Source organism: Pristiophorus japonicus, chromosome 3 (assembly GCF_044704955.1).
Source record: "Pristiophorus japonicus isolate sPriJap1 chromosome 3, sPriJap1.hap1, whole genome shotgun sequence".
Classification (NCBI taxonomy): Eukaryota; Metazoa; Chordata; class Chondrichthyes; family Pristiophoridae; genus Pristiophorus; species Pristiophorus japonicus.
The window spans coordinates 249,347,923-249,356,914 of record NC_091979.1 but is presented as its reverse complement, the minus strand read 5'-3'; the positions used below and the strand labels follow the sequence as shown (position 1 = coordinate 249,356,914).

At 44.7% G+C, this 8,992-nt stretch overlaps 1 long non-coding RNA gene across 1 annotated transcript in view; it reads left to right on the top strand.

Moving 5' to 3' along the window:
• The first annotated feature begins 1,056 nt into the window (after positions 1 to 1,056).
• LOC139259488 (uncharacterized) overlaps positions 1,057 to 8,992 on the top strand; it is a 49,284-nt gene continuing 41,348 nt past the window's right edge. Inside the window, exons 1-2 of the long non-coding RNA XR_011592577.1 lie at positions 1,057 to 1,156; positions 1,908 to 2,014. This is a non-coding gene — a long non-coding RNA (uncharacterized lncRNA). The remainder of the gene's footprint in view (positions 1,157 to 1,907; positions 2,015 to 8,992) is intronic.

Here is an 8,992-nt window from a genome sequence, read left to right as displayed (position 1 = left end):
CTGATAGTATGGTCAGTGCTTCAATGCTGAGGATGTTGGCCTGGACGAGGACGCTGATGTTGATGTGCCTGTCCTCCCAGGGATTTTCAGGATCTTGCGGAGACATCGTTGGTGAAATTTCTCCAGCGACTTGAGGTGTCTGCTGTACATGGTTCATGTCTCTGAGCCATATAGGAGGGTGGGTATTACTACAGCCCTGTAGATCATGAGCTTAGTGGCAGTCTTGAGGGCCTGGTCTTCAAACACTCTTTTTCTCAGGCGGCCGAAGGCTGCACTGGCACACTGGAGGCGGTTTGGATCTCGTCATCGATGTCTGCTCTTGTTGATAGTATCAGATGACTGTTTTCCTGGAAACCATGTGGGAGTTGTGCTGTAATGTGTCTGGACAGCTGAAGTGCTGCTTCAGATAGTGCAGCACAGAAGGAGACCATTAGGCCCATCGAGTCTGCGGCGGCTCTTTCGAGGAGCAATCAGTTGGTCCCACTCACCTGCTCTTTCCCCATGTCCCTAGCTATTTTTTTCTCCTTCAAGTATTTGTCCAATTCTCTTTTGAAGGCGCTTATTGAATCGGTACCCACCACCCTCTCAGGCAGTGCATTCCAAATCCTAACCACCCGTTGCGTAACAAAGTTTCCCCTCGTGTCACCTCTGGTTCTTTTGCATCTGCTGCCCATGTCCTTTTAGGTGGTAGAGGTTGCTGCAGTTCATCTTGTCGATGGTACACACTGCGGCCAAGGTGTGCCAGTGGTGTTGAAAAGAATATCGAGTGGAGTGCAAGGCGGGCTGCCAATTTGCTACTTCTATTTAGTGCTGTTGCCCAGGTTAAATTTATACCCCATTGATTTTACAAATACTTCCTCTAGTGTAGTCATTAATGACAGTGTGGTCTCCTCTATATTTGAAGATCAAACACAGATATCATTACCAGTGTATTAGTTGGAGCCAGTTTAATTCTGGACACAGTAGTTATCATGAAGTACTCCAGCCACAGGGTGGTGTTTTTCCAATTGGACAATAAAGAACAAAGAGAAAGCAAAACCAAAGAGAAAACCAGCAGCCACAGAGAGTAAACAGAATCCATTTTAGCTTGGACTGTCTGTAACTTTTAGTGATTAGAAACAAACCTCCCCAGAAGTGCAGTGACCTTCCACGAGAGGTGGGCACTGGAGAGACTAGAGTGCATTATTACCCCTGGCAACCAAATTTTAATTTGATTTTATTTGTTTTAAGGTTTAATTTGTTTTAATTGCCGGGTTCTTAGTGTCCCCCTCCCCTTTTATAGGGGGCACTTGTAAAATATATGGTTTCAATGCCCCCCCCAAATTTTTTTTAAAAATACAAAAAAAACATTTATTAGAAAAAGAGGCAGTTAAGTGTCTGGAGTGTCCCCCAGATCGGGGGGCACTCGATCTAATGTCTATTTTGTTCCCCCCCCAAAAGAGTTGTAAGTAACTTCTCTCACGACCTTCCACGAGAGGTGGGCACTGGAGAGACTAGAGTGCATTATTACCCCCGGCAACCAAACTTTAATTTGATTTTATATGTTTTAAAGTTTAATTTGTTTCAATTGCCGGTTTTAATGTCCCCCTCCCCTTTTATAGGGGGCACTTGTAAAAAAAATATGATTTTAGAGCACAAAAAAAACTACAAAAAATACAAAAAAAAAAGAAAAAAAAAGGGCCTTGAAAAATGTTTGGAGTGTCCCCCAGATTGGGGGGCACTTGATTTAACCGGTTAATTTTGTCTCCTATTAAAAGAGTTGGAAGTAACTTCTCCTCATCCAATTATTCTGGAATTGTTGTATTTATATGTAATGCATAAGTAACTTCTCTTTATTACTGTTTTTATTTGATTGTTAATGTTGATTTACAAGAATGTTAGATCTGTCTTTTATTCTTTATCAACAGCTTTCACACTACATTATTAAAGGATTTGGATCCTGAAACTCTGACCTTTGAGCGAGCTGGAGAATCAGAGTTATCGTTCGCCGTACGCAATGCTCGGACAGAAACCGGTACAACTAGTTTTCCAAACATTTCCATTCTATCTCTAAATGTGACTCTGACCCTCCTGTGCTCATCACTGCAACTCCTTTCCCAACCAAATGTTTTATTTACACTGATTCACCCAAGCTCAATCCAAACTTCAGGAACATTAGCTCATCTATCTCCCAGGCATTCAGCAGCCTTCTGGTTTGAACTGTGATTTTACTAACTTCAGCCTTGAGCTGTCTCTCCAATTTTCCTGCTGACTTTTTTCCTTTCATTTTAAGAGCTTTATTATTCATGTTTTATCTTTCCAATACCTTTTCAAACTTCCATATCATAGGCAGCAGATTCACCGCTTCCCAGTTTTAAAATAACTGTACAGGAGGAGGCCATTCAGCCCCTTGAGCCTGCTCCAACATTCAGTGAGATCATGGTTGATCTGTGACCTAACTCCATATACTCGCCTTTGGCCCATATCCCTTAATACCTTTGGTTAACAAAAAACTATCAATCTCAAATTTAAAATTAACAATTGATCTAGTATCAATTGCCATTTGCAGAAGAGAGTTCCAAACTTCTACCACCCTTTGTGTGTAGAAGTCTTTCCTAATTTCACTCCTGAAAGGCCTGGTTCTAATTTTTAAACTATGGCCCCTAGTCCTAGAATCCTCAACCAGAGGAAATAGTTTCTCTCTACCCTATCAGTTCCCCTTAATATCCTGAAAACTTTGATCAGATCACCCCTTAACCGTCTAAATTCTAGGGAATACAACCCCAGTTTGTGTAATCTCTCCTCGTAACTTAACCCTTGAAGAACAGGTATCGTCCTGGTAAACCTATGCTGCACTCCCTCCAAGGCCAATATATCCTTCTGGCTGGCTCTTATGTACTTACCTACTGACAGAGGGCCATTGGCAGCAGGTGGCAGCATTATGATGCAAAGGAGCTGATTTCTGTGTCACAGATTATGTTCAGGACCTAGTTTTGCATATGGCCCGATTCCTATTGCATTCAGAAGGGACAGATGTGACCTTAAACAGCTTGGGGACATAGCTAATTGCTAGATGGAAAAAGACCAAAGTCCATTTAGTTCTCCGTCTACCTACCTGGCAGCCACATGATACAATGATAATGGAGTTGCTGACTAATCATAGCAATCAATCTTGATCAGTTAGTGTGCAACAGAGCCAGACAAATGCCCACATGATTTCTGCAGCATTTCCATTTGGATCTTATTGCAGGTGTGGTATTAAAGCTTGCTTGGGAAATGAATGCTCTCCCACTTAGTTCCAGTCTGCTGACTGCTGTCAAACATCCACTAATTATCTCCAATCCGCTGGAGAGATCAAAATGACTATGGAATACCTGGCTCAAATACATGCGAAAAGGAAGCAGATGCTGGATGCATTGATGAAGGTTGTCGGTTCAAGTCCCACTCCAGGAACTCGAGCACATAAATCTAGGCTGATAGTCCCAGTGCAGTGCTGAGGGAGTGCTGCACTATCGGCGGTGCCGTCTTTCGGATGAGACGTTAAACCGAGGCCCCACCTGCCCTCTCAAGTCGACGTAAACGATCCCCTGGCACTATTTCGAAGAAGAGCAGGGGAGTTGTCTCCAGTGTTTTGGCTAATATTTCTCCCTCAATCAACATAGCAAAAAAAACAGAATATCTGCTCATTATCACATTGCTGTTTGTGAGATCTTGCTGTGCCCAAATTGGCTGCCACATTTCCTACATTACAACAGCGACTACACTCTAAAAGTACTTCATTGGCTGTAAAGCCCTTTGAGATGTCCGGTGGTCGTGAAAGGCGCTATATAAATGCAAGTCTTTCTACTTCATTTATTTTTCGTGGAGTTGCAATGTTTAACTGTTAAGATGGAGCTGTGTTTTATTTTACATATCCTGTTAAGCTCACTGCTCAAATACTCCGTGCGGGGAATTGGACTAAAATCAGCAAACCCACATAGTTGCAGCTGCTTGTAAATTCCCAAAGGCATTTAGTTTGTAAATTTAGGGATCCAGGTCAAAAGAATCCAGCTTCTTTGTTATTTTGATAATATTTTGTATCTGTAACAAAGTTTGACAGTTCAGTTAATTGGAATGTGACAGACTTATGCTAGATGCAAGAATTGTATATGCAGAAGAGATATTGGCATAAAATTCCGCAATACAGCAGACAAGTATATTTTCAATCGTGGAGCTCGGCAAATAAAAGTTAATCAACAGTATGATTATTTCTACTGCTTACTGCAAAATATCTGTTGCTATTGAAAGTACGTTCATTCCATTTAATGAAATGCAGGACCTCAAACTGACATAATCGCACTCCAGGGAAGGCAAGTTTAACAAACCAAATGAAAAACTAATACAGGACTGTATTCTGAGTCTGTAATCAAAGCTTCGACACAAACCACCACATTTGACTTCACTATGCTTAATCACTGAGAAAAAACATTCTTCTCATTCTCGCCACTATTCCACCAGCCCTAGTTTGTTTCTTGTTTGCTTATAACCTTTCTTGGTTAAAAGACGATTATCTTAATGCCTGGGAATTTAGAAGAGTCGGAACAATCTCGCATCTTTTTTTTAAAGTGAGCCAACTGGTATCGCTCCATTTTGTTTTAACACTGTGACACGTTTCAATATAAATTTGGTTGTACAGGTATATATTTGTGTCATGTATGTACATGCTGTTTGTAGCCACCAGATGGTGTCATTGTTGGAGGCCACTGAGCAGCACGCTCATGGTGCTGCTCTGGTATAAAAGGCCAGCTATTTTGTGTCAGGTACTTTGGGCCATAATAAAGCAGAGCCAAGGTTGTATCTTGTTCAGTTAAACAGTACTTAGTTTGCACCTTTATTGCATACATAACATTTGGCGACGAGAATACAAGAACCTTTGTTTGCAAAATGAGCATGATTGGATTTTTAGAGCGATTCGTGGAGGGAGAAGATTGGGCAGACTTTGTGAGCCGTTTGAACCAATACTTCGTGACCACCAAAATGAAGGTGGTCGACAATGCAGATCGGTGCCGGGCCGTGTTCCTCACTGTGTGCAGTTCAAAGATCTACGGTCTGATAAAGAATCTACTCATGCCTAGTGATCCAACAGAGAAAAAGAACGAGGAGTTGTGTACATTGGTACGGGAGCACCTCAAGCCAGGTGACAGCATCATCATCTCGAGATACAGGTTTTATACATATGTTCGATCGGAGGGCCAGAGCGTGGCGGAATTCGTTGCCGATCTGAGACGTCTAGCGGGATCATGCAAGTTCGAGACGGTGTTGGCAGACATGCTGCGGGACGACTTTCTTATCGATATCAACTCTAGGTGATCCTGCGCAAACTTCTGGCGGTGGAGGAGTTGGATTTAAAAAGGGCCATCTAGATCGCTCAATCGTGTATGACGACGGACAGGAGTTTAAAGCAAATAACGGTGAAGAACTGAAACTCGGCAAGTAATGTAAATGCAATTGATTCTGATATGTCCTTACTATACATTATAAATGCACACGAGGCCCATACTTGAGAGAAGGTCACTCTGTGACCAGTTACCTTTATTACCAAGATCTCAAGTGATGAAGGTGGGTGGAGCTTCCCCTTTTATACCTGAAAGTCCAGGTTGGGAGTGTCTCCCACAAGTGCACCCCTTGTGGTCAATGTTCTCAAGGTGTACAACTTAGGTCAGCTTATACATGGGTTACAATGATAGTTGAATACATGACATCACCTCCCCCTTATTGGGATCACAGGTTAAGTCTCTCTGGTGGTTTACGCTCCCTTGTAGAGCGCCTGAGTTGGGGCTCCGGTTGTTGGGTGCTGGCCTGAGTGTCTGCTGTTTGCGGTGCCTCAGGCCTGTCCGGACTGCCCACAGTGACTGGGCTCTCCTCCACTTGGTTCCGGTGTTCGGTCACCTGTGGTGGAGTAAACTCTACATCGTGTTCTTCCTCTGCTGCTTCTATGGGGTTGCTGAACCTCCTTTTAGTTTGATCCACGTGTTTGCGGCAGATTTGTCCCTTGGTAAGTTTAATTACTAAAACCCTATTCCCCTCTTTGGCAATCACAGTGCCTGCAAGCCATTTTGCCCCTGCAGCGTAATTAAGGACAAAAACAGAGTCATTGACATCAATATATCGCGCTCTCGCATTCCTGTCATGGTAGACACATTGTGACTGACGCCTGCTCTCAACAATTTCTTTCATAGTAGGGTGTATAAGGGATAATCTGGTTTTGAGCGTCCTTTTCATTAGTAGCTCTGCGGGTGGAACCCCTGTGAGCGAGTGTGGTCGGGATCTATTGGCCAACAGGAGGCGTGATAAGCGGCTTTGTGGGGAACCCCCTTGGATCCTGAGCATCCCCTGTTTGATTATCTGCACTGCTCGTTCCGCCTGGCCATTTGACGCCGGCTTGAATGGTGCCGTTCTGACATGGTTGATTCCATTGCCTGCCATGAAGTCCTGGAATTCAGTGCTTGTGAAGCACGTGCCATTGTCACTGACCAAAATATCTGGTAGACCATGGGCGGCGAACATTGTCCGTAGACTTTCTATCGTGGCAGAGGATGTGCTTGAATTTAAAATGGCACATTCAATCCATTTGGAGTCGGCGTCTACTACAACCAAAAACATTTTTCCCATGAAAGGACCTGCGTAGTCCACATGGATGCGTGACCATGGCTTGGCGGACCAGGACCAGGGGCTAAGGGGGGCTTCCCTGGGTGCGTTGCCCAGCTGAGCACACGTGTTGCACCTGCGAACACAAAGTTCCAAGTCTACATCTATCCCTGGCCACCAAACGTGTGACCTGACAATTGCCTTCATCATGACAATGCCCGGGTGCTCATTGTGGAATTCTCTGATAAACACCTCTCTGCCCATCTGGGGCATGACTACTCGGTTTCCCCACAGTAGGCAATCGGCCTAAATCGAGAGTTCATCCATGCGCCTGTGAAATGGTTTGAATTCCTCAGGGCATGCCCCGTACGTGGCTGCCCAGTCCCCATTCAGGACACATTTCTTAACTAAAGACAGTAGCGGGTCTTTATTTGTTCAGACTTTAATCTGACAGGCTGTCACAGGTGAGCCTTTGCTTTCGAAAGCTTCAACAGCCATGATCATCTCAGCATCATGTTCAGTTGCCCCCTCAGTGGTGGTTAGTGGGAGCCTGCTGAGTGCATCGGCGCAGTTTTCAGTGCCCGGTCTGTGCCGAATTGTGTAGTCATAGGCGGCTAACGTAAGTGCCCACCTCTGTATACGGGCCGATGCATTCGCATTTATGGCCTTGTTGTCGGCCAAAAGGGACGTTAGGGGTTTGTGATCTGTCTTCAGCTCAAATTTCCTGCCAAACAGATACTGGTGCATTTTTTTTACTGCATATACACATGCAAGCGCTTCCTTTTCTACCATCCCGTTGCCCCTTTATGCCTGGGACAGACTTCTGGAGGCATAAGCTACCGGCTGTAACTGACCATTGGCATTCACATGCTGCAACACACACCCGACCCCATAGGACGACACATCACACGTTAAAACAAGTTTCTTACACGGGTCATATAATGTTAACAGTTTGTTGGAGCATAACAAATTGCGTGCTCTACCAAAAGCCCTTTCCTGGCTGTCCCCCCGACCCAATTATGTACTTTGCGTAGGAGCACGTGTAGCGGCTCTAACAGCGTGCTCAATTTGGGAAGAAAGTTACCAAAATAGTTCAGGAGCCCCAGAAAAGAATGCAGCTCCATCGTGTAACGGGGTCTGGGTGCTCTCTGGATCCCTTCCGTTTTGGACGCAGTGTGTCTGATCCCGTCTGCTGCTACCCTCCTCCCCAGGAATTCTACCTCTGGAGCTAAGAAGATGCTGGTACATTATGACCCATGTAAACGTTTAGTTTTGGCCTGTGCCGCATTGTCATATGGAATTGGTTGCGTGTTACAACAAGCCAATGAGTCGGGGGAACTTCAACCTGTCGCATATGCATCCAAAAGTTTGTCAAAAGCAGAAAGAACCTACAGTATGGTAGCAAAATAAGCTTTAGTGTGTGTGTACAGTGTTAAAAAGATGCATCAATACTTGTTCGGTCTGAGGTTTGAATTAGAGACCGATCACAAGCCGCTCATTTCGTTGTTTGCCGAGAGCAAAGGTATCAATACCAACGCTTCATCCTGCATCAAAAGGTGGCCGCTGACATTATCTGCCTATGATTATGTCATTGGCCACAGACCTGGCACAGAAAATTATGCCGATGCTTTGAGCCAGTTGCCGTTGCCACACCGGAGGTGGAAACGCCACAACTGACAGATTTAATGTTAATCATGGATGTTTTTGAGAGCGAAGGTACCCCTGTCACGGCTCAACAAGTTAAGACCTGGACCAGCCGGGACCCGATATTATCGGTGGTAAAGGGTTGCATCGTCAAAGGTCTGCCATACTTAAGCAAATATGCGAGGAAGCCAAACCGTACATTCGTCGCAAGGACAAACTGTCTATTTAAGCAGGTTGCATATTGTGGGGCAATCGAGTTATAATGCCTAAGAAAGGGAGAGAGAAGTTTGTGCGTCAGTTACACAGCACACATCCTGGTATAGTGATGATGAAGGCCATCGCCAGGTCCCACATATGGTGGCCAGGAATTGATTCTGAGCTGGAAGCATGTGTGCATCATTGCAATACCTACATGCAGCTCAGCAAAGCACCAGCGGAATCGCCGCTGAGTCTGTGGTCATGGCCATCCAAACCTTGGTCCAGGATTCATGTAGATTTTGCAGGTCCATTCCTGGGCAATATGTTTTTAGTGGTGGTGGATGCTTATTTGAAGTGGATAGAATGCATAATCATGTCATCCAGTACGTCCACGGCAACCATAGAGAATCACAATGTCTTGTTCGCGACACATGGTCTGTCTGACATAGTGGTGAGCGACAATGGGTCGTGCTTCACCAGTCAGGAGTTTCAAGAGTTTGTAAAACTTAACGGCATAAAACATGTAAGGTCAACACCGTTCAAG